The 22,583-nt window shown below is 40.8% G+C and overlaps 1 long non-coding RNA gene across 1 annotated transcript in view; it reads right to left on the bottom strand.

Moving 5' to 3' along the window:
• Window positions 1–22,323, bottom strand: part of LOC145859327 (uncharacterized) — a 123,402-nt gene extending 101,079 nt beyond the window's left edge. Inside the window, exon 1 of the long non-coding RNA XR_014379529.1 lies at window positions 21,933–22,323. This is a non-coding gene — a long non-coding RNA (uncharacterized LOC145859327). The remainder of the gene's footprint in view (window positions 1–21,932) is intronic.
• Between the last annotated feature and the right edge of the window lie 260 nt (window positions 22,324–22,583).

The following is a 22,583-nucleotide window of genomic DNA, read 5'->3' as shown; positions in this document are numbered from 1 at the left end:
TAATGTCCGCCAGTTACCTGTAAGTTACTGTAAAAAAAAGGTACAGTATGTTACTGTAAATTCCAAATAAACATTTGTTTAACAGTACATTTATCAGGAATCAAGGTAAGACCCAAGTGCAGACTGTGTGACGTAACAATGTTTATTGTAACAACAGGGGCACGCAAACGACAGGTCAAGGTCAGGCAGGATGACAGGCAAGCTCAGGGTCAGGTCAGGCAGAGGTCGGTAATCCAGAGGTGGAGCAAAGGTACAGGACGGCAGGCAGGCTCAGGGTCAGGGACAGGTAGAGTGGTCAGGCGGGCGGGTACAGAGTCAGGACAGGCAAGGGTCATAAACCAGGGGACGAGAAAAAGGGAGACTGGGGAAAAACAGGAGCTGAGACAAAACGCTGGTAGGCTTGAACAAACAAGACAAACTTGCACAGACAGACAGAAAACACAGGTATAAATACCCAGAGGATAAGTGGGGAAGATGGGTGACACCTGGAGGGAGTGGAGACAAGCACAAGGACAGGTGAAACAGATTAGGGTGTGACAACATTAATGTAAACTTTACAGTAATGTATGTGAAACCAACGTTTCTTTGGAATTTATGGTAACATATTATTTTATTTTTTTTAGTAACTTACAGGTAACTGGCTGCCAGTAAGTTACTGTAAAAACAACAGGATTTCTTTACAGTCAAAAGGGTATACATTTCATGTTATCGATGAGAATTGTCATAACTGATAGCTTCAGTTTGACTTGTTGATAAAAAATGCATGTGGGATAAAACTCTGACGGTAGAATGATCTCATTTCCCTTTAGTTCATATTCACTATATCATATTATTATGACAATTGTATAGTATTAGTCATGGCACTGTACCACATCAAGATATCACTGCTCTGACCTATTTGGCATTGGAAAGGTTAATGACATGGACAGTTGGAATCCCAGCACCTGTGATAGAAGATCAAACAGCATGGATGTTTCACAAAGGGATGTGACTGCAGGCTGAAGGCTTTGGCGTGTGTCCATGGGGAACTATAAAAGGCATGAGGTAGACACGCAAACAACCTCTCTGTTTGTTCTGTTATATATTTTTCTGTCTGAAACCCTTGCTGTGTATGGTACACAATGGACTCCTATTACAGAAAAAGGGATTTGTTGTTGTGACTTTATAATCCCACCTCCTGACCAAAACCCTACAGCAGATAAAATGGATAAAATGTACATTTCTGCCGAATACCTCAAGAGAAATCCTATTCTATCCCAACCTATAGCTAATCTTGGGAATGATGGAGAAAAATGGCACCAGGAACAACATTTGTTTTTCACTATTTGCAAGCCTTTACAAGCAAATACAGAACGGTTTCTCTTTGATCCATCGATCACCAGTGGGTGTTACATATACCACTGACATTAAGGTGCAATTCAAAACTGACATAAAGCTAACCCCAGTCAAATATATTCCCTCTATAAACCTTCTTAAATGCAATCAAAGCAACAATGATTCAGTCAAAGAAAAATGACAAGCAGAAAGGGGATAGGGGGTTTTTAGGTTGGAAGGAATTAGCGTCAAAACTCTAAGCTCTTGATGTCGTTATGATGTCAACGGATGATGTCGTTAAAGCTGTTCTCCTCGGCTATAAACTATAAGGGTCGTCTGATAGGATGAGGAAAGTTATCAGGAAGTGGCTATGATTTAACTGACATGGATGGGCCCTTTAATCTTCCATGACTAGACTATACCCAGAGGACACATGGTTATACTCAGCTAGAAACGAAAACAGGGGACGTTTGACATGATCTTTTGCCTTGAAGGACACAGATTAGATGAACTGGCAATGGAAAAAGAAACTCAGCTCTTGAGGAAATAATTGACTTGGTCATACTAAAGTTTGGTTGCTCAATTACCCACACACGTGCATGGTTAAGGTATGATTCAGATTCAGAGTGTTTACTGGCCACATGTACAGGGTTGCCGGTGTGATTGTAGGGTTGCCGTACCAGGCTGTGATGCAGCCCGACAGTATGCTCTCCATGGCGCTCCTGTAGAACACAGGGAGGGCCCTCGGGGACAGTTCACATTTCTTCAGCATCCTGAGGTTGAAGAATCGCTGTTGTGCCTTCTTTACCACGATGTCCGTCTGGTTAGACCATTTCAGCTTCTTTGAGATGCGTTGTAGGTGAGGAATTTGAAGTTATTGACCGCCTCCATGGCGGCCCTGCTTGATGAGGATGGGGGTGTGTCCAGCCTGGTTCCTCCTGAAGTCCACAATCAGTTCCTTTGTTTTGCTAACGTTGAGGGAGAGGTTGTTTACCTGGCACCACACTGTCAGAGTGTCCTACCTCCTCCGTGTAGGCTGTCTCATCATTGTTGATAATTAAGGCTACTATTGTTGAGTCGTGAGTAAACTTGATGATGGAGTTGGAACTGTGTGAGGCCACGCTGTCATGGGTATACAGATAATACAGAAGGGGACACTATGGTATGTGATGTTAGAGGCTGACTTTTCAGCATCTTTGTATCTGCAGAGGCTTGCGATTAGATGTAGAAAGTTACCCCTGGACATAGACCTAGGATCAGATTATCCAACCCCAAATTTGGCATGGCCAGATTTTCTGAATGGTTTCAGATTAACACATTATTTTTTAAATGTTGAAAAAAATCCAACATTGTTGTTTTCAATAGAAAGAATAAGAAATATTGTTTTAAAAAAAAAAGCCAGAATCTCAATTGGTGGGAGTGAAATGGAAAAGTCACATCTACTAGATTCCTCTGAGTTCTAAATAACGAAAAGTTATCCTGGAAAGATCGTATTCAATTTGTCTGCAGCAAAGTGATGAAATCTGTTGGTATCATCAGAAAGATTAGTGGTTTGGTTCATCAGGCTTTCTTCCTAACTTAAGCTTAATTTACCGATATCTCATTTACTGTAACATTGTCTGGGCCAGTACATATGCCTCCTACCCACACAAATGACTCATTATGCAAAATAAATGTGTAAGACTAGCCACCTCCTCTAATTACCTGGCTCCATCTGCACCTTTGTTTAAGAAACTCAATATATTGTCTATTTACAACATTAATATGCACCAATTATGCACTGCAAATACTCATACCTCCCAGACAGTTTACCTAAACCCTTCAATGGATTCTTCCAGGTTAATTCTGAAATCCAACTATATAACACAAGACACTGCGATAACCTTCACCCTCCCCACTTCCGCACCTCACATAGTCAATTCTCTATCAGATATAGAGGTAGCATACTCTGGAATTCTAATCATTACATTGCCAAAACAATCATCATCCCTCAATAACTTCAAGCGAAGACTGGGGGTTAGCCTGATGGACCAAACTACTCAGTGATCTCCTCCATATAGCCTAACTCTCACACACTCACATGCACACACACTTTAAACAAAACATATATATATATATATATATATATATATATATATATATATATATATATATATATATATATATATATATATATATACAGTATACCTCTTTTTTTCATGATTACTGATCAATTCATTTATACCATTATAATTAGTAGGTTATGTTATCTGTTTTAAAAAAACTTTTTTGTTTTTGCACTTTTTTGTTGTGTGGTTTTCATATAAGCCCTTAGGCTTCCAACCACAACTGCACACCGATAAAATAAATAAATATATATATATATTAATCTGTATTGTTGTCTATCACTTGTTTTTTGGTGCCCCCAAAAAAATACAAAATAATAATACTAATCTTCACCTTCAAGGCCGATGAGATCCTATTTCATGCTGGCCTTGAGTTTCTCTGAGTATCTCTTGACGCCTTATTAAAGCATAGGCCTTACACAGTGCTGAATCCAAAACAAAGAGCATGCATTAGCAAAAAAATTATTAAAGCATCCAAGTGGTCAAAACATTTTTCAAGGATCAGAGTACAAGTACTTATACGCTTATAGACTTTGCTTCTAGTCTGCATTTTGAATTTGTGGATGTTACCAGAATATTTAGTTAGCGCAGCAACACTCACCACACTAATAAGAGTTCCCTATGTAGACAAGGACCCTGGTCAAAAGTACCACTCTACATAGGGAATAGGGTGCCATTTGGGATGCAGCCTTGCAGTAAGTTTCAAGAAATGCTGTCCCTTACTAAATGAGCAGTCCAGTTTATCACAATCAGTGGTAGTCTTGTAACGTCATGTAGACATTATGCTAATGAGAGATGTTAACGCTGTTGAAGCAGACTGTCGCCTTTCCTGCATCCAGCTCACTAAAGTGCTTGTGCAACTCTTTGCTCGGTAAGACAAGTTATGAAATAACACAAAATATATGTCAGATGTTCATGTAATCAATATGCCATGGATATTTAGGTCATATAAGAATTGTGTGCTAGCTTGCACGTGTAGATAGATAGTTATACAGGGAAGTTAGCATTCACGTGCATCCTGAGGGATGTTGCTCCCTGATGGGCAGTGGTAATACTATTACGGTTCATGTTCAAGAATGAGTTGTCCAATGAAGTTGTTGTAAACAGTCAATTACAGTTTGATATGGACGTTTATAGACGTGTTAAAAAGACAATATTGTAAAAACTACAATTTACCTCTACAACCTGAAACATTTATAGAGTAGGATTTATACACCTACTGAGGTGTACAAAACATGAGCTATACTGACCAGGTGAATCCAGGTGAACGCTAAGATCCCTTACTGATGTCACTTATTAAATCCACTTCAATCAGTGTAGATGAAGGGGAGGAGACAGGTTAAAGTATACTTTATAAGGCTCGAGACAATTGAGACAGGGATTGTGTATGTGCCCATTCAGAGGGTGAATGGGCAAGACAAAAGATATAACTTCTTTGGGATAGGTGGCAGTATTTTCACGGCCGGATAAAAAACGTACCTGATTTAATCTGGTTACTACTCCTGCCCAGAAACTAGAATATGCATATAATTAGTAGATTTCGATAGAAAACACTCTAAAGCTTCTACAACTGTTTGAATGGTGTCTTTGAGTATAACAGAACTCATATGGCAGGCCAAAACCTGAGAAGATTCCATGCAGGAAGTGTCCTGTCTGACAATTTGTTGTCCTTCTGTTACATCTCTATCGAAATTACAGCATCTGTGCTGTAACGTGACACTTTCTAAGGCTTCCATTGGCTCTCAGAAGCCGCCAGAAAGTGGAATGGGGTGTCTGCTGTCTCTGGGCGAAGAACAGCTGGAGAATTTGTAAGTGGTCAGCCTGGGGACAGTGACACTGGAGATGCGCGGTCACGAGACTACTCCATTTTTTTCTTTCAGCCTTTGAATGAATACAACGTTGCCCGGTTGGAATATTATCGCTATTTTACGAGAAAAATAGCATAACAATTGATTTTAAACAGCGTTTGACATGCTTCTAAGTACGGTAATGGAATATTTTGAATTTTTTTGTCACGAAATGCGCTCGCGCGTCACCCTTCGGATAGTGACCTGAACGCACAAACAAAACGGAGCTATTTGAATATATCTATGGATTATTTGGAACCAAAACAACATTTGTTGTTGAAGTAGAAGTCCTGGGAGTGCATTCTGACGAAGAACAGCAAAGGTAATCCAATTTTTCTAATAGTAATTCTGAGTTTAGGTTGTCCCAAACTTGGTGGGTGTCAAAATAGCTAGCCGTGATGGCCGAGCTATGTACTCAGAATATTGCAAAATGTGCTTTCGCCGAAAAGCTAATTTAAAATCTGACACCGCGATTGCATAAAGGAGTTCTGTATCTATAATTCTTAAAATAATTGTTATGTATTTTGTGAACGTTTATCATGAGTAATTTAGTAAATTCACCGGAAGTTTTCGGTGGGTATGCTAGTTCTGAACATCACATTGTCCGATTTCAAAAAGGCTTTACAACGAAAGCAAAACATTAGATTATGTCAGGAGAGTACCCAGCCAGAAATAATCAGACACCCATTTTTCAAGCTAGCATATAATGTCACAAAAACCAACAACATAACAACATTTGTTATTGAAGTAGAAGTCCTGGGAGTGCATTCTGACGAAGACAGCAAAGGTAATAACATTTTTCTTATAGTAAATCTGATTTTGGTGAGTGCTAAACTTGGTGGGTGTCTAAATAGCTAGCCCTGTGATGCCGGGCTATCTACTCAGAATATTGCAAAATGTGCTTTCACCGAAAGCTATTTTAAAATCGGACATAGCGAGTGCATAGAGTTCTGTATCTATAATTCTTAAAATAATTGTTATGTTTTTTGTGAACGTTTATCGTGAGTAATTTAGTAAATTCACCGGAAGTATGCTAGTTCTGAACATCACATGCTAATGTAAAAAGCTGTTTTTTGATATAAATATGAACTTGATTGAACAAAACATGCATGTATTGTATAACATAATGTCCTAGGGTTGTCATCTGATGAAGATCATCAAAGGTTAGTGCTGCATTTAGCTGTGGTTTTGTTTTTTTGTGACATTATATGCTAGCTTGAAAAATGGGTAGTCTGATTATTTCTGGCTGGGTACTCTGCTGACATAATCTAATGTTTTGCTTTCGCTGTAAAGCCTTTTTGAAATCGGACAGTGTGGTTAGATTAACGAGAGTCTTGTCTTTAAAATGCTGTAAAATAGTCATATGTTTGAAAAATGGAAGTTTTCGGATTTTAGAGGAATTTGTATTTCGCGCCACGCCCATCATTGGATATTGGAGCAGGTGTTCCGCTAGCGGAACGTCTAGATGTAAGAGGTTAATACCATAAAATGGTTGTTGAAATCATTTTACTCCTGAAAGAAGAAAATAATATAAAAATACATTTTATACTTTTCATGAGTATAGCTATTATAGTAATACATCTTAAGACATTGAGGTTATTAGGAGAATACAGCCCATTTAAAATAACCCTTATTTGAAATACATTTGAAAATGTACATTACAGTTTTACAGTTAATTATATACAGTATACTAGAGAATAAAGCTTCTGAAATGCTAAATTTTGTTGGTCATTGCTGTGGTATCTTTTTGCTGTTTTAAAGTCGAGGTGGAATCTACATTAAAAAAAAAAATTGCTTCACATTCTCAACATGGTGTATAGAGACAAAGACCTTGAATCTAGATTCGTATAGTTTTCGGTGTACTGGCTTCTAGGTGGTCCAAAGTTATCCGTTCAATGTCTACAAACACATTTCCTTTTTTGAAGGAGTGGATTCACCTCACTCGCTTTCGGAGTGCATTTTGAAGTCGGCACAAGAAAATGAGACGGAATTGGACCACGACAGTAGGCTCACCGCTGTTGATGGAAGCGGACCAATTCCATTTCTCTTCTGTGTGTGAAAACAGTGCATCAAGGGTGTACAATACAAGGAGATGTTGAGTGTGACCAATACTGAGGAATGGGCATTCACCACTCTTGCAGAGTACAAAGACTCGCACAGACTAGCACGCACCTAACGTTCCCTTAACGTTTCCTGAAGGGTCTCCTTTGGTTATATGACATAACTCTCCGAACATATTCAGGGAAACAACATCTGTTAGCTGGGTATACTTGGTCAGGAGTAGCTTACTACGTGAGTGAAGAGCAAAATAATCCACTACTAAGCTACATAACATGCTAGCAAAATGTTCCGGTCAGTCCAGCTAATAGACAAGCAAAACAATGATCATGAGCCCTCACATCAACTTAGCTAACATTTCCCAGCCTCATTGTAACCAAATATCCCAACGGCGATTCAGTGAAAACAAAAATCGGACATTGATTGATTTATCAAGACGAATCCCCATGCTTGTCTCAAAGCAGCGTGATGGCGCTGTCCCAATCAACATGGTGCTGAAATGATCATCCAGTTGACCACACACTTCTATTGCTTTACATTTGTTATAATGTTTGGATAACTTTTGGGAGTTTTAGTAAGCAACCATGGTCATCTTAAGTGTCCCTTCCAGGTCAATTATGAAGTTGCACTGTAACTTTGTTATTATGGTGTCACACATAACATATGGATATTTTTTTAACACTGGAGAAGACACCCACAGTAAGAAAACACAAACAGAGATGTTAGCAACAAAACGTGCTAACATGTAAAACATACTGCAGATAAAAACGTTTCAACTACGGAAATCAAGTGATGAGAAATTATACCTCGGTAACACTTCTAAGGCAACTTGACACAAAGGAACAACCGAAATCCAGCATACAGTGACACAATACCCCCAGAATACTAAATAGAATTATGAATGCGGCAAAAAAGTGTAAAACAATTTTCTTTTGTTGACAGATCAAAGGCAAGGCCCCTAATAAATACATATGCACGCCCTATACCATTATCGGGTGCATTTCCTGAGCTCTCTGGCGTCCTCACAGCGTGTGTATTACTGCTCATTTGTTTCCTGAGCTGCCTCTCTCTCTCTCTCTCTCTCTCTCTCTCTCTCTCTCTCTCTCTCTCTCTCTCTCACTCTCACTCTCTCTCGCTCTCTCTCTCTCTCTGTCTCTCTCACTCTCTCTCTCTTTCACGCTCCCCCCCTCTCTCTCTCTCTCTCTGTCTCTCTCTCTCTCCCTCTCCCTCTCTGGCTCCCTCTCTCTCGCTCTCTCCCCATTAATGGATCGTAGAGCACCACAGAGAACTCTGACAATAAGGCTCTCGCCCACTCGCTAGATTCAGGAAACACACATACGTATGCATATACGCACACACAAAACACACATGCATGTATGCACACACAAATACACACACACACACCCTCCATTGAATCTCTGAAGCTTCTGAATAAACTTTTATCTGACAAAAGAAAATTCTGAATTCAGCCTGTGGAGACAAAAAAAACTGATACACAGCAACATTGGTTCCTTGATTTACTGGCACCGGGAAAACACACAGGAAAAATGCACATGGAATCTGTGCCTTACAAGACAATCAATGTGGAAAACCTAATCATGGCTCGTTGCTAATTTGTTTCCTCTGTGTTTTCTTCAGTGGTGTCAAGCTATTAATTGTGGCACATTGTTTCTATTGATCTCCGGGTGCATTTAGTCAAAGTTAATATGTCATTTGTGCTGGGGAAATTTGCTCCAGTTGAATCTGAAATGCGCTGTCTGTCTAAACACAGCCATACATACATAGGTTCAAATAGTATTTGAAGTTTTTCAAAGAGTTTGAAGTATTTGGACTATTCCAATGGTTCCCTTAATCCCTTAAGCCAGACAAGCTCAAACAAGCACAGTTAATAGTCATTAAAATTATTTCAAATAGTATTTGAACCCAGGTCTTAAATGTCACATGCAAAAAGAAAGTGTGATGGGTCTGCCCTCAAAAAGATGTTGCATAAAGCTTACTTAATTTTTTAATGTATTCTTTTCACTAAATGTCACACACAAAACAGTAAATGGTGGCATGCACTAAGACTTTATTTACAGGAAACCGCGTCAAATTTCACCACTATAGTGCTAAACACACTTTAACAACACATGCTTATGAAGGAATCGTGAAGTATTATGCTACATTACGCTATTATGATATGCTATGCATTCCTTATAGGGCCCTAGGCTGTAAGGCTGCAACAGAGTTATTGAGAGTCAGCAACCTGCTCTGACAACTGCACCTCAGTCGCTCAACAGCCAAATCAGATGACACTATGCCGTATTCTAGTCACAGACACTGTGGGGTTAATTGATTCTGTTCACCTCAATAGACGGGTTGGTTGTTTAGCAACAAAACCGACATGTGTGCAATTATGGGGAAAAACAGACGGGGTTGGCTTAGACTGTTGACAACATGAAAACTATATTTTGTCTCCAAAGTTTATTGAAAACATAAATCCTTGTTGTATCTCAAATACATAGTTTCAGTTGTTGGTCGGCTAGCTAACACATTTTTTGCCACATTAGCATAGACATGACATCAATCAAAACACCTCAAAACAGGACATGGTATCAACAACAAGATACAACAAGCTGAAACGAGCGACTTACGGTTCCCCACATGGCAGCTTCTTGTCATTTTTGCTAGCTATCTGATTATTTTCGTGATGATGTCAACCAACCTGGTTGAGGCAGGTAGCCTAGCAGATAAGAGCATTTGTCCAGTAACAGAAAGGTTGCTGGTTTGAATCCCCGAGCCGGCAAGGTGGGAAAAAAAATCTGCCCTTGAAGAAGGCAGGTAATGCCCAACATCTGCTCCCCAGGTGCTGAGGATGTCAATTCAGGCAGGTCCCCTGTACCTCTCTAATTCAGAGGAGTTGGGTTAAACGCAGAAGACACATTTCAGTTGAATGCCTTCAGTTGCACTACTGACTAGGTATCAAACTTTCTCCATCCCATCGATGGGGAGAGATGCCATGCCAATGTTCCCATAGCAACTGGAATGAGTAAGGTAGGGCACATCCCTAATTTCTTATCCAGGGACAGTCAGAAGGACGCCTTTCAGTAAAAAAAACCCAGAAGAAATAAGAGAATCTCAGTCCAATTCTCTAATAATTATTTTACCTCCTTGCGAGATGGATCTAAAACTGTGTCCTCGGATTTGTGCTAATGCTCGGGTAAGAGTTTACTGCATACCAGGCCTATATCTCACCTTTGGCACCACAATACATTCTATGTAACAGTCACCTAACAACCGGTGACTGTTATGATTGAGCGACTGGCAGCTAGACGGGCTCCTCACAGAGATGCATCTGTCGAGAGATGACCATTTTCTCTCCATTAGAGTTAGGGATGTGCCGGGCCTTCCAGAAACAGGCTGGGTAGTTAGCGTCCAGGCTATCATTCATACTAGGAAGAAAGGCAATTTGATTGAGGCCATTCAGAGAGAGGAGAGAGGGATCTGCATTTTAATGTACGCTGCTGGAGTCTGGAATAGACTGGTCATTAGGTTTGGGGAGAGAGATAGAGGGATGGAGAGAGGAAGAGAGAGAGGGGTATGAGAGGGAGGGAGAGAAACAGGAGAGAGTTGAAGAGAGTGCCAAGAGGCAACAGATAGGCTACAGTATTGAGTTGGGAGAGTCATGGTTAGGAAGACCAATGTGGGCATTTCCTTCTAAAGCAAAGTCTATATTGGGGGTTATTTGGTACCATGACTTGTCAAAATCGATTCTCTGGGTGACATGGAAGATTGATGGGGTGAGGTGGAGACAAATTAACAATCGGAGGAGAGTGAGAGGTGTTTTTTCTTCCTCTCTAACTCTGCCTTTCTCTCTCTCTCTCTCTCTCCCCCCCCTCTCTCTCTCCCTCTCTCTTTCTCTCTCTCTCTGGTGTCTCTATTTGTCACAGCCTTGAGTTAAAGAGGCCATGGTCAAACCTCTAAAAATACTCCTCTATCTAGGTAGGGTGGAAAGGGAAAGAAAAAGATGGGGAGGGGGGAGGGAGGTCCGCTCTCAGAAACTTGAAGGACTTAACCTTTTACTGCAATGGGCTAAATCAGGGTCACACAGAGTGCTTCTTGATAGTCATAAACAAATCTACTTTGAAACAAAAGGTATACAGCTCACACACATGGTTCTGTGCTTAAAAGAAATAAGACACCTGTACTATGAAGATACAGAGTTGAAATTAATTGCATTTTGAGTTTGTATCCCAATATTATACTTTATATACATAACAGAAGACTGAACTTTAACAAAACTGTTTAACATGGAAACACTGGAATTTGGGTGGGTTTTAAATTATGAAATTATGAAAAATATGAATAACATTCCACCCATAAGGCCAATAGGTAATTTGACGGCAGGAAAGGCCTACCATGCTTGAGTTTGTATGAAAGTTCTAAGTAGCATGAAGTGATGCACTAGCAATGCATACTAATGTATTTTGGACATTGGGACACATTAGAAAACGTTTCAATAGGTCAGTTGCAAAAGTCTCTGCTGCGCTGTCAATGATTGGGGATCTGATAGGCTTTATAGCCCAAGCAATCATACGGTAGCACATAGCAGAAGCCTTCATCACACCCGGACAGGACCCAACTGCTTCCTCCTCCTCCACGCTCGCACACACACATAGACATAGCAAAAATCCAATACCAAGTCATCATAAGGCTATTTCACACTCCATTGGCCCTCATCCATTATAGATTAGCATGGTTACTTGCGCACACATTCTATTAGGCTGGCCTGTTAATTAGATTGACGTGAATGGGTCCCACTCACTGTGGTGCTGAAGATCTGACTCTAGCTCAGACTTTGTTTCAAATAGTATTTAAATTCATTTAAAATAATTTCGCTGGAATTGATTAGCTTGCCTGGCGCAACACAACCAATAGAATGGTCGCAAAACTGCAAAACCCCGCCCATCTGGCACTCCAGGGCAGGCTAGAGCAAATGCTCAAAGTATTTGAACCCAGGGATGCTCCAGGTCAGTACAGTATATGAACCCAGGCATGCTCCAGGTCAGTACAGTATTTGAACCCAGGGATGCTCCAGGTCAGTACAGTATTTGAACCCAGGGATGCTCCAGGTCAGTACAGTATTTGAACCCAGGGATGCTCCAGGTCAGTACAGTATTTTAACCCAGGGATGCTCCAGGTCAGTACAGTATTTGAACCCAGGGATGCTCCAGGTCAGTACAGTATTTGAACCCAGGGATGCTCCAGATCAGTACAGTATTTGAACCCAGGGATGCTCCAGATCAGTACAGTATTTGAACCCAGGGTTGCTCCAGGTCAGTACAGTATTTGAACCCAGGGATGCTCCAGGTCAGTACAGTATTTGAACCCAGGGATGCTCCAGGTCAGTACAGTATTTGAACCCAGGGATGCTCCAGGTCAGTACAGTATTTGAACCCAGGGTTGCTCCAGGTCAGTACAGTATTTGAACCCAGGGATGCTCCAGGTCAGTACAGTATTTTAACCCAGAGATGCTCCAGGTCAGTACAGTATTTGAACCCAGGGATGCTCCAGGTCAGTACAGTATTTGAACCCAGGGATGCTCCAGGTCAGTACAGTATTTGAACCCAGGGATGCTCCAGGTCAGTACAGAAGCATCATGGGATTCCGAGGGCCAAATGGGGACGGGTCCTAAAGCTACAGGTGATTACGATGTATTCCAAATGCACATTTTCTACGCAAAACTGCACCGAGTATTATCAGCAAGGCCACCCGTGATACAAGTCAGTATTCAACGTCCATCCTTGTCTGAGAACGTCAGGAACTGATGTGGAAACCGGTCACTAGGGCCAATAATGAGCACGCTTACCTTCAAGTAGGTTTCAGTTTTGCTAGTCTGTTGTAGATGGTGAAAGGGGAAAAGCATCTGCCTTTGGATCCAAAGGTTGTGCGTTCAAAATTATTTTTCGAGATTTTTGTTTTAAGCCTGATCCTAACCTTAACCGTTACCTTAACTATTCTGAGTTAATGCCTAACATTACAAATTCTGAATTAATGCCTAAACTAAACCCTAACCTTGAAAATTCTGAATTAATGCCTAAACGTAACCTTAAACACATCAAAATATGACGTTTGGAACAACTTCGAAATTTGATGTTTGAGAAACATGGATGAACGTTTAATTCTGACATGAGACTGTGAGAGCTGGTATATTATAATTTCGTGATTGGATGTTTAAGTCACTATCTCTATTGGAAAATCCATTGCAGATGTACTGTACAGGTAACTGAGAGGGTGGCAGGTAACGTAGCGGTTAAGATCGTTGGGCCAGTTACGGAAAAGTAATTGGTTTGAATCCCCGAGCTGACTAGGTGAAAATCTGTCAATGTACCTTTAAGCAAGGCACTTAACCCTAGTTGATCTGGATAAGAGCGTCTGCTAAATTACTAAAATGTAACTGCCAAAATAACAGAATCACTTGAGTAAATGAGGAATAGCCTACAAAGTAAATTGAAAGCATGTGCTTCCACACAGGTGTGGTTCCCGAGTTAATTAAGCAATTAGCATCCCATCATGTTTAGGGTCATGTATGAAAATGCTGGGCAGGCCATTATCATAGCTATTATGGCTAGGCCCCCATATATATATATATATATATATATATATATATATATATATATATATATATTACTATAAGTATTTATACATTCCTGCTACCAGGTCACTTTTCAGCCCTGTTCACATGTATTCAGGTATCCTACTACCAATCACTTTGTATGTATAAACCCACCTCAACTACTCCAGTACCCCTGCACATCGAATAAGGTACTGGCACTGACCTGTATATATACTGAACAAAAATATAAACGCCCCATGTAAAGTGTTTCATGAGATGCAATAAAAGATCTCCAATAAAATATCTCCATTTCCATAAGCACAAAACGCTTATTGGCTACATCCCTGTTAGTGAGCATTTCTCCTTTGCCAAGATAATCCATCCACCTGACAGGTGTGGCATATCAAGAAGCTGATTGTCTGAGACCAGCCATCCGGACAGCTGATGAAACTGAGGGGTATTTCTGTCTGTAATAAAGCGCTTTTGTGGGGAAAAACTCATTCTGATTGGCTGTTCCTAGCTCCCCAGTGGGTCGGCCTATGCCCTCCCAGGCCCACCCATGGCTGCGCCCCTGCCCAGTCATTTGAAATCCATAGACTAGGGCCTGATGAATTTATTTCATTTGACTGATTTCCTTATATGAACTGTAACTCAGTATAACAGTTTAAATTGTTGCATGTTGTGTTTATATTTTTTGTTCAGTATACTTGCATTCTTGTGTTTCTTTAATAATTAACTCTCATCGTGGTCCTTCCGTCGTTTTTATTTGTACTTAGCAGCACTGCATTGTTGGAAAGCGCTCTCAAGGTAAGAATATCACTGTACTGTTTTACACCGGTTGTATCCTGTGCACGTGGCGAGTAAAGTTTGAAACTCGAAACATTAGTTAACTCATGTGTGACCTGTGGTAGTCGAGCAGTTACTGCCGCTGCCTTTCTAGCACGCCATCTCTCCTCCTTGCTTTCCTGTCTTTCTTCACCGTCTCTGGCTAGAGGCCAATAAACTTGAAAAATCATTTTAAAAAAACAACTCACATACAATATAACAAAACAAGTCCTGCAGTATGGAAACACCCAAATATACAACTCATTTCACCATATTTGAAAACTAAAGAACCCCTGTCCACCTTCTAGGCTTAACACTCATTTATCTGTTAGCCACAACCCAGCCTTATCACTCGCCTGCACCGCCTCAACCTGAGACCTGTACTTGCTGCCTGTGTGTAGAATAACAACTTTCTCAGCACAGCAACATAGACCAACCCCTACCATGCCGTGAGTTTTGGCATCGTGCCAGTCTTGTTTCTCAGAGATGGGCGGCTCGCGTCGCTATTAACGGCCTGGCAGGTAACTTGCACCCTTAGCGCCCGTGACTAAGCAGATCCCCCCACACACGCACACACACACACACCTTGGTGAAGACAGACGTTTTAATTAGAGGCATATCGCTTCGGGTTGGGATGACTGGGGAGTACTTTATTGATGTCAAGAGTCTCTTACTAACTCTATTCCCATCCGGTCTCCACGGAGACCCAGGAGAAGTCTGAGAGGGGGAGAAGGTTGAAGAAGACAGCAGGACCACAATCCAATCACCTGAGTTCGGGAAGGAACCCACAGGGAATGAGGCAGGAGTGCACGATACCACCACTTGTGTTCTGCAGTCCTGCTGGTTTTCAGTTCTGCAGTGCTGCTGGTTTTCAGTTTTGTAGCAGCTGCTGGTTTTCATTTTCTCCTTTGCTTATTTGATCGGTGGATGCTATACTGGTTTGGCTTCAGTCTACCCCACCTGGGTTTCCAGGTACAAATCAGTCTATGAGGCAAGCCCAGAAATCAGGAACATAACTATGCACCGCACAGGCAAACAGACAGCTAACCTGTTCGTGTCATGTATGTATGTGTCTATGTGTACTGTACTAAATATCCACATACAATGAAAGGCCTATAAAGTACATGATGCTACTGTAACAAAGTAACTGACCTTGAGAAGGTAGCCTACAATCTCCGATGCATTGAAAATAGTTTAAAAAAATTAAATAACAAATGTACAACGATAGTGATCATTTTAAGGGTACAAGCCTGAAATGTTCTGTTACCAACAAGAAGAGACAATCAGTGACAGATAGCTTCATTTCACACCTAACGACAATGTTTAGGAAAAACGCTCAATGCAATTCACCTTTTCCTTCCTGGCAAACAGTGTTTTCCTTGAGTTATCAGACAGCTGATTAATTCTGTTCAGCATGAACTATCGCTGTGCAACACCAACATCACTTCCTTTTCAATATTCTTTGTTGATCTCTGTTGCATTTCAACTAGCTCATTAGAAGCCAAGCTAGCTTCTTCTGTCAGTGCTTTAACATCTTTGGCTGACTTTTCAAAACCCCAAACATCTTTTGGCATACTGAGAGTGGCTGTTTGACATTTTCACAGGCTAAATTATTCACTCTTTTGACAAGACGTGGCAATTGCTCAGGAAAGTAATTTAAAGTCCAACGAATGTTTTTGCTCTCAAGCTAGGAAAAATGATTCACCCTAGGTGGGCCTAGTTTGAAGTCAAACAAAGCAAAGCTGTGATCTTTATAGGTTATAGCTTTACTGAAAGGATATATTACACCAAAACAAAGCACACATATTGATATGAAGTCATAGTTTGTCTTTTTTCTCTACATATGCTAGGCCTATGATTAGCACAAAAGTAGAGAGGGAGGACATCTTACCTCGAGTAAGGTTGTTTAAATATAAACAGTTGCTACTTTATCTGTTTGTGTAAGCTTCAAATTCCAAGCGTTTCCTCTGTGTATGAATCCTCCTGTGCTTGCTTCCCCCTTTCCATCCGTATACCTCAGCCCGGGAAGTCAATATAATGACTTCCAACGTTATTCCTCTCTTTTCCCTCTCTTGACAGATAACCGTAATAACTCACATCCACAAACCATCACTTTGCAATGGATGCACTAACGTTAATGGTTTCAAAATCTACCAGCTCACAAGAAAATGTTTGCAAAAGCTATCTTGGGGGAACGGAAGCCCTGGATTTTAATCATTTTTTTGTTGTTGATCTCACTCACAGAATTCAGCTTTTTCTCGTTGATGCAACATGGTGTAATCTAGCTGTCCATCTGAGAACTGGAATGCACACCTCCATCTCGGCAGATATTCAATACAGCATGAGCTATACATAATGCATGTCCTGCCCCTGCCATATACTATCCTATGAAACCAAGCCTCTATGTGCAAATCAAGGAAATAATAATGACCTGCCCTTATACTCCTGGGGTTAGGAGATATGAGCTTTATTTTTACCCATTATGTAGGTCACTGTAAAACAATTGGAGTTAAATATAGGTTTTATATAAGAACAGGCACAGCAGGGTTTGGGGCAGGTCATAATGTAAACAAACATTCTAAACACTGAATTGATATACAAAGAATTATGCCGGCAAGGAATTAGTGTGGTATAAACATCACAAGTTAAAAGCTTATTTGAAACAGGGTTTGAAATAAAACGTTGTTTGTTAACAATTGTCAAATTTGTTTTGGTTTTTCCGTGGTACATAATCAGAAATATTTCAATAGATATCGCTTCCCTACCCCCTCCTCCAGGTTTGGTGAATCGACCAACCAGGCGCTCAAGACTGCCATGGGCAAGTCCCTTGATTGGTACCAGGAATGGTGGGAGAACAACCTGAAGGTAATTCTCTCTGCACACAACAGCAGCATCCAGGCCGAGTACGGACGGGAGCCGCAGCTATTGACTGAGGTAAACAATGCAATTGTATATACAATTACTGCATAAACTGGAGTCTTTCAAATTTGTGATTGACTTAGTGTTGTTGTTTGACTATTGCTATTTTTGTATAACATGCTTTCAGATCACTGATACCCCACCTGGTGTGGTGGAAGTTGTCAAACCAGATCAGGACGCCTTCGAGGACCACCTTCAGGCACGGACTGAGAAGGATGTGGAGGTTTTTGACCGGGTAAAAAATGATGGCCTGCTGTTAATTTATTTTAAAACGCTGCACTAATCCATCACATTTTCTCACAGTGAAGTGTAACCTGTGTGTTTGCTTGTTTACATCTCCTACCTTTTTTTCTTTTAACCCTGCTCCTGTTCTCCAGGACCTAGGGGTTCTGTCCAACACCCAGATGTGGATCCACCAGATGTCCTCCATTACCAACCACCCTCCAACTTTTCATCACATCATCTACAGCTACTGTTGTTGTCATGTCGTCATTATCTGCTAAGAAAGTTTTCTCGCTCGATCATACTTGGCACATAATATGTGAGATACACAGATGAACTAAAAACACTAGCACTGCAAAGACTCAGAACAAAGAGAGCAGCAGTGCCTGGGCTTTGAAGTCTCCCTCTTCAAGGCGTTCATTATTGTAAGTTGTAAGTTATCCTTTGACGGTTTTTATTTGTTCCACATTATTCATAGTTGTATCCTAGGACCTACAATAGATACATATATGAGCTATGCAAGATATATATATATATATATATTATCATAATAGAGGACTACTGAAATTATAGATAAGGGAAGGTCAGGTTAAAATAAAAACATGACAGCCAGACAAGTCAGTGTATGAATCAAACTTATTTGCATATGAATGGAGTGGAAATTAGCTGACTTCCTGATCTGTAAGGTAAGTAACTTTAATGTGTCAAGCAGATTACACGTTTTCTCTGCCATTTCCCGAAACGTAGCAACGTTTAAGACGTGGACTTCAAGTTGTAATGTTAACAAGGTACACAAAAGTAGTTTGAATTCATGTTTTCATTTTATTAGCTAAACACAACTTGTTTAAACAGGGAAATTGTCGTGGAAAACAGCCTGGTTTGCATAGCGATGATGAAAAGAACGTCACTTAGGCTGTAATGATCTCCAAAATTCGAATCATTAGGTCGTCACACCGTTGATATAGCAACGGACGCTAATAGTTTATCGAATCCTGTTGTGACGTAGAGGGGGACACTATTTGTCATGACAAGGCCCCTTACGGAAAACCACATGAATTTCACGTGATCACATGTGAATTGTAAAAAACAAAACATGTTTTAATGTGATCACATGTGATCTTATGTGAAGTTAATGTGATAACATGTGACAATATGTAAAGCAACATGTGATAACGTGAAATTGCACACGTGAAAATGTGATCACATGTGAAGTGTTCCAAAAACACGCTTTCACATTTTCCACGTGAAATCATGTGGTTTTTCTGTTAGGAGCGCTATAGCGCTGAACTTCAGCAATGCTTATTGAATCGAGCCCCTAACCTATGACTGACCGCATTTGCAGGAAGTGACACACTATAAAACACAAATGGCTCCTAGCCTCCTAAGCATGCTTTGTGTCCCGAAAACTAAAACTGAAACAAAATAATATGAAATGAAATAAAAATGTTTTTATACAACTCATACTAAATAAAAACTTAAACTAAACTGAATTTCAAATCAAATAGAAAACGTATTAAAAAGATAATATAAAAATGCAAAACTATAATAACCTTGGTGTGTGTGTGTGTGTGTGTGTGTGTGTGTGTGTGTGTGTGTGTGTGTGTGTGTGTGTGTGTGGGGGGGGGGGGGGGGGGGGGGAAAGAGAGAGGGAGCACGATGAGAGATACTGAAAGTTTGACATGAGTGCAGCCAGAGAGAAAGAGTGAAAACGAGAGTGAAAACAAGAGTGATGGAGTGAAAATGAGAGAAAAAGAGACTCAAAACTGTCTGCAAGCTCCCATTGCCTGGCAGCTCTCTTCTCTTTTCCAGCCATTTTTTTATAACTGAAGCCACTAATGCAGTTAGGCCACGCTATTGAGGTCATTTGAAAAAAAAAAGCCCATGTTCAAAGGGCGCCGGCACTAAACCCAATGTTAATTTGATGGCATGAAAGACACAGTGACCTAATACTGTAGAGTCGGGAACATTATGGCGCACATACCATTCAGTGCCAAACATAACTCTTATCCTCATGGCAATCTCACTGTAGAGGGAGAGCTGCTGAAGTCTATTTGATATAATGGACTACATATAAATGAATGGTGTGGGAAAATGCTATAGATTTATTTTGATTAGCGGTCTATCTTTGGCCAGGTGCGTGGTGCGTCTGTCACTCCGTGAATTAGATGCGGTGACTCATTTTGCCTCGTAGTATAAATTACTCTATAATTGTGGGACTGAGTCTGTGCCAGAGTGAGGACATGGTCATCATCTCTAGTTAGACGAGTCATCGTTGCTCCCTTCCAGAAAACATGTGAATAACTCTACATCCTCATCACACCCTTATACCCTGAGGGTGGTAGGATAGGTGGCTTCAAGGGTTCTCTGTCACTGACAAAGTCATAGAGGGAGGCAAGAGAAGTTAGTTACATAATGTCAGGGCCGGCTCCAAGCATAAGCGACATAACCTTTTAGAACTCAGTCGGGGTCTCAATTTACTGTTGAAAGTTAGAATAGTAAAATTCAAGGTTCAAGTTCAAAATTTGGTTGCGCTTCAGAAGTTTTTCTCTTGTTTTGTCAGTCACTGACTGACAGTCACTCAATTAGCCATGTCAGCTAAGATTGGTAAGTTAGTCTAGCCAGTTATCTAAACGTAGTAATCGTAATAATTGTGACCGAATACTGACAGGGCACGCAGGGCACGTGCCCAGGGGCCCTGATTCCAGGGGACCACCATTGATTTTGTCAGATATCATTAACATGGCATAAGTAATGGCGAAATGTGTAGAATTGCAGGAAATTAGCTGTACACCTGCAAAAATGAATCTGCACCCCATAGCTAAATGTGTAGAATTGTAGGAAATTAATTATAAAATTGCGACATTTTCTCTCCGCCTCTTGGCATAATGTGTAGAACTGCAGTTAACTTGTCTTAAAACTGCAACATTTTCTCTGTGCCACATGGCAAAATGTGTAGAATTGCAGGAAAATAACTTTAAAACATACATTTTTCTCTCCGCTGTCAAAAATATGTGCCTGCTTGGTGGGGGCCCCCCCTAACCCTAAGGCTAATCCAAATCTCACTTAAGGCCCCCCAAAAAGCTCCAGCCGGCTCTGGATAATGTGTCAACCTTCAAACTAGGTGGACATATGGTACTCTGGCCCATGAACGACTCATAGGTGTTGGAAGCAGGCAAGCATTGCTAACAAGACTCACATCAGTGCCACCTGACAACCCAGCGTGTGGTAAGCTCAATTTTTCCCCCCTGCCCAGCTTTGGTTTCATCCAAGTATTGCAATCTTTTTCAGGCTGCGCAAAACAATAAATAGGCCAACTCAAAAACCACGGATAAGGCTACTGCAAGGACCAATGTTGACGTTGTAACAGCTCTCGCACTTCCTCCTCTTACCTTCAAAACCTAACGTGCTTTTGTTTCACTTGCGCTTTCAACAGCCAGGCAATTTGCTCCGCATGAGTAGGCTAGATAGCTCGACAGCATTTGGGACTGCATCTTTTAAACTGTGTGACCACACTTTGATCATACAAGTTTCATTGGCATGCGCAAAATAAAACAAGTACGCTGTATCTCAATAAATTACTAATATTACACTTTGTCCTCCTTCATTCAAATTGCTCGTCGCCCAACACCCCTCTCTCGCCAATGGAAAAGCCTCTCTAATGTTCAACATTATTGCTCATATTATTTATTTCATTGAATAGTGATGATCGCGGCAAATGAAGCTGCATACGGATGGACAACACGACTAGGCTACACGTCACACAAGCGGCTGAAATAACCCACTTTCTCTTTTTTTTTTACGTGTCAACCGGCATCAATTCATGCCTGTGAATTCAAAACACAATGATTCAAACCCCCATCTACAGTCTAGACTACTGCAGTCAGAATACATTGATGAAAAACACGTATGCAGTCGCTGAATAACATTATAACTGGCTTTCTACACACATATAAACATGAATATTCCTGTCATGTTTTTGGTGAGGCTATTTGCCTAAACAACAAACGCCACATAACACAATGAATTCAAAAAAAATTCAAATCATACCTTCTGGGTCATCAACTTTGCTATTTGTCGGTCTGTAGAGAGGTTTAACAGACTTGTTATCCTGGTCTTATTGGCGATAACTTGCCGAGTGGGGCTCTTTTTTGACAGTAAAAAAAACGCTTATAAGCACGAGTATGATAAACGGACGCGGTGCTCCAGTTATTAAATCGCACACTTCATCGACGTCGAGTCTGTTATTCGTCCGTGCTGTCTGTCTCTCCGCTTAGGTGGAAACGCGAGCGCCCCGGTTCACAGCGATCCCCATTACTGAGAAGTTAATTCACGTTTGCATTAGGGAGACAGCCTAGACATGGGCACTGTGAGGCAAGGCAGTTGAGGCAGGGAGATGGTGCACTTGGGAAAACAGAGCGGAGGAGGGTGTGTGTGTGTGTGAGAGAGAGAAAGAGAAAGAGAGATAGAGAGACAGAGAGAGGGGGGAACGGGGAGAGAGAAATTATAATCAGCACCATGGACAGCACACTGGGCGTCTAGACAGGAGCAGGCTACTTTGCACTTGCTTTGATCGGTGATTTACATAAGGACTGATGATTCGGAATAAGCTTACAAAAAAACATGGCAATAAAAATATACTCATGTGATTTTATTTATTCTTATACATAACATTTTTTCTTGTATGGTATCGTAAGATGA

The sequence above is a fragment of the Salmo salar genome, chromosome 12 (assembly GCF_965601325.2).
Source record: "Salmo salar chromosome 12, fSalSal1, whole genome shotgun sequence".
Classification (NCBI taxonomy): Eukaryota; Metazoa; Chordata; class Actinopteri; order Salmoniformes; family Salmonidae; genus Salmo; species Salmo salar.
This window is presented reverse-complemented; position numbering and strand designations above follow the sequence as displayed.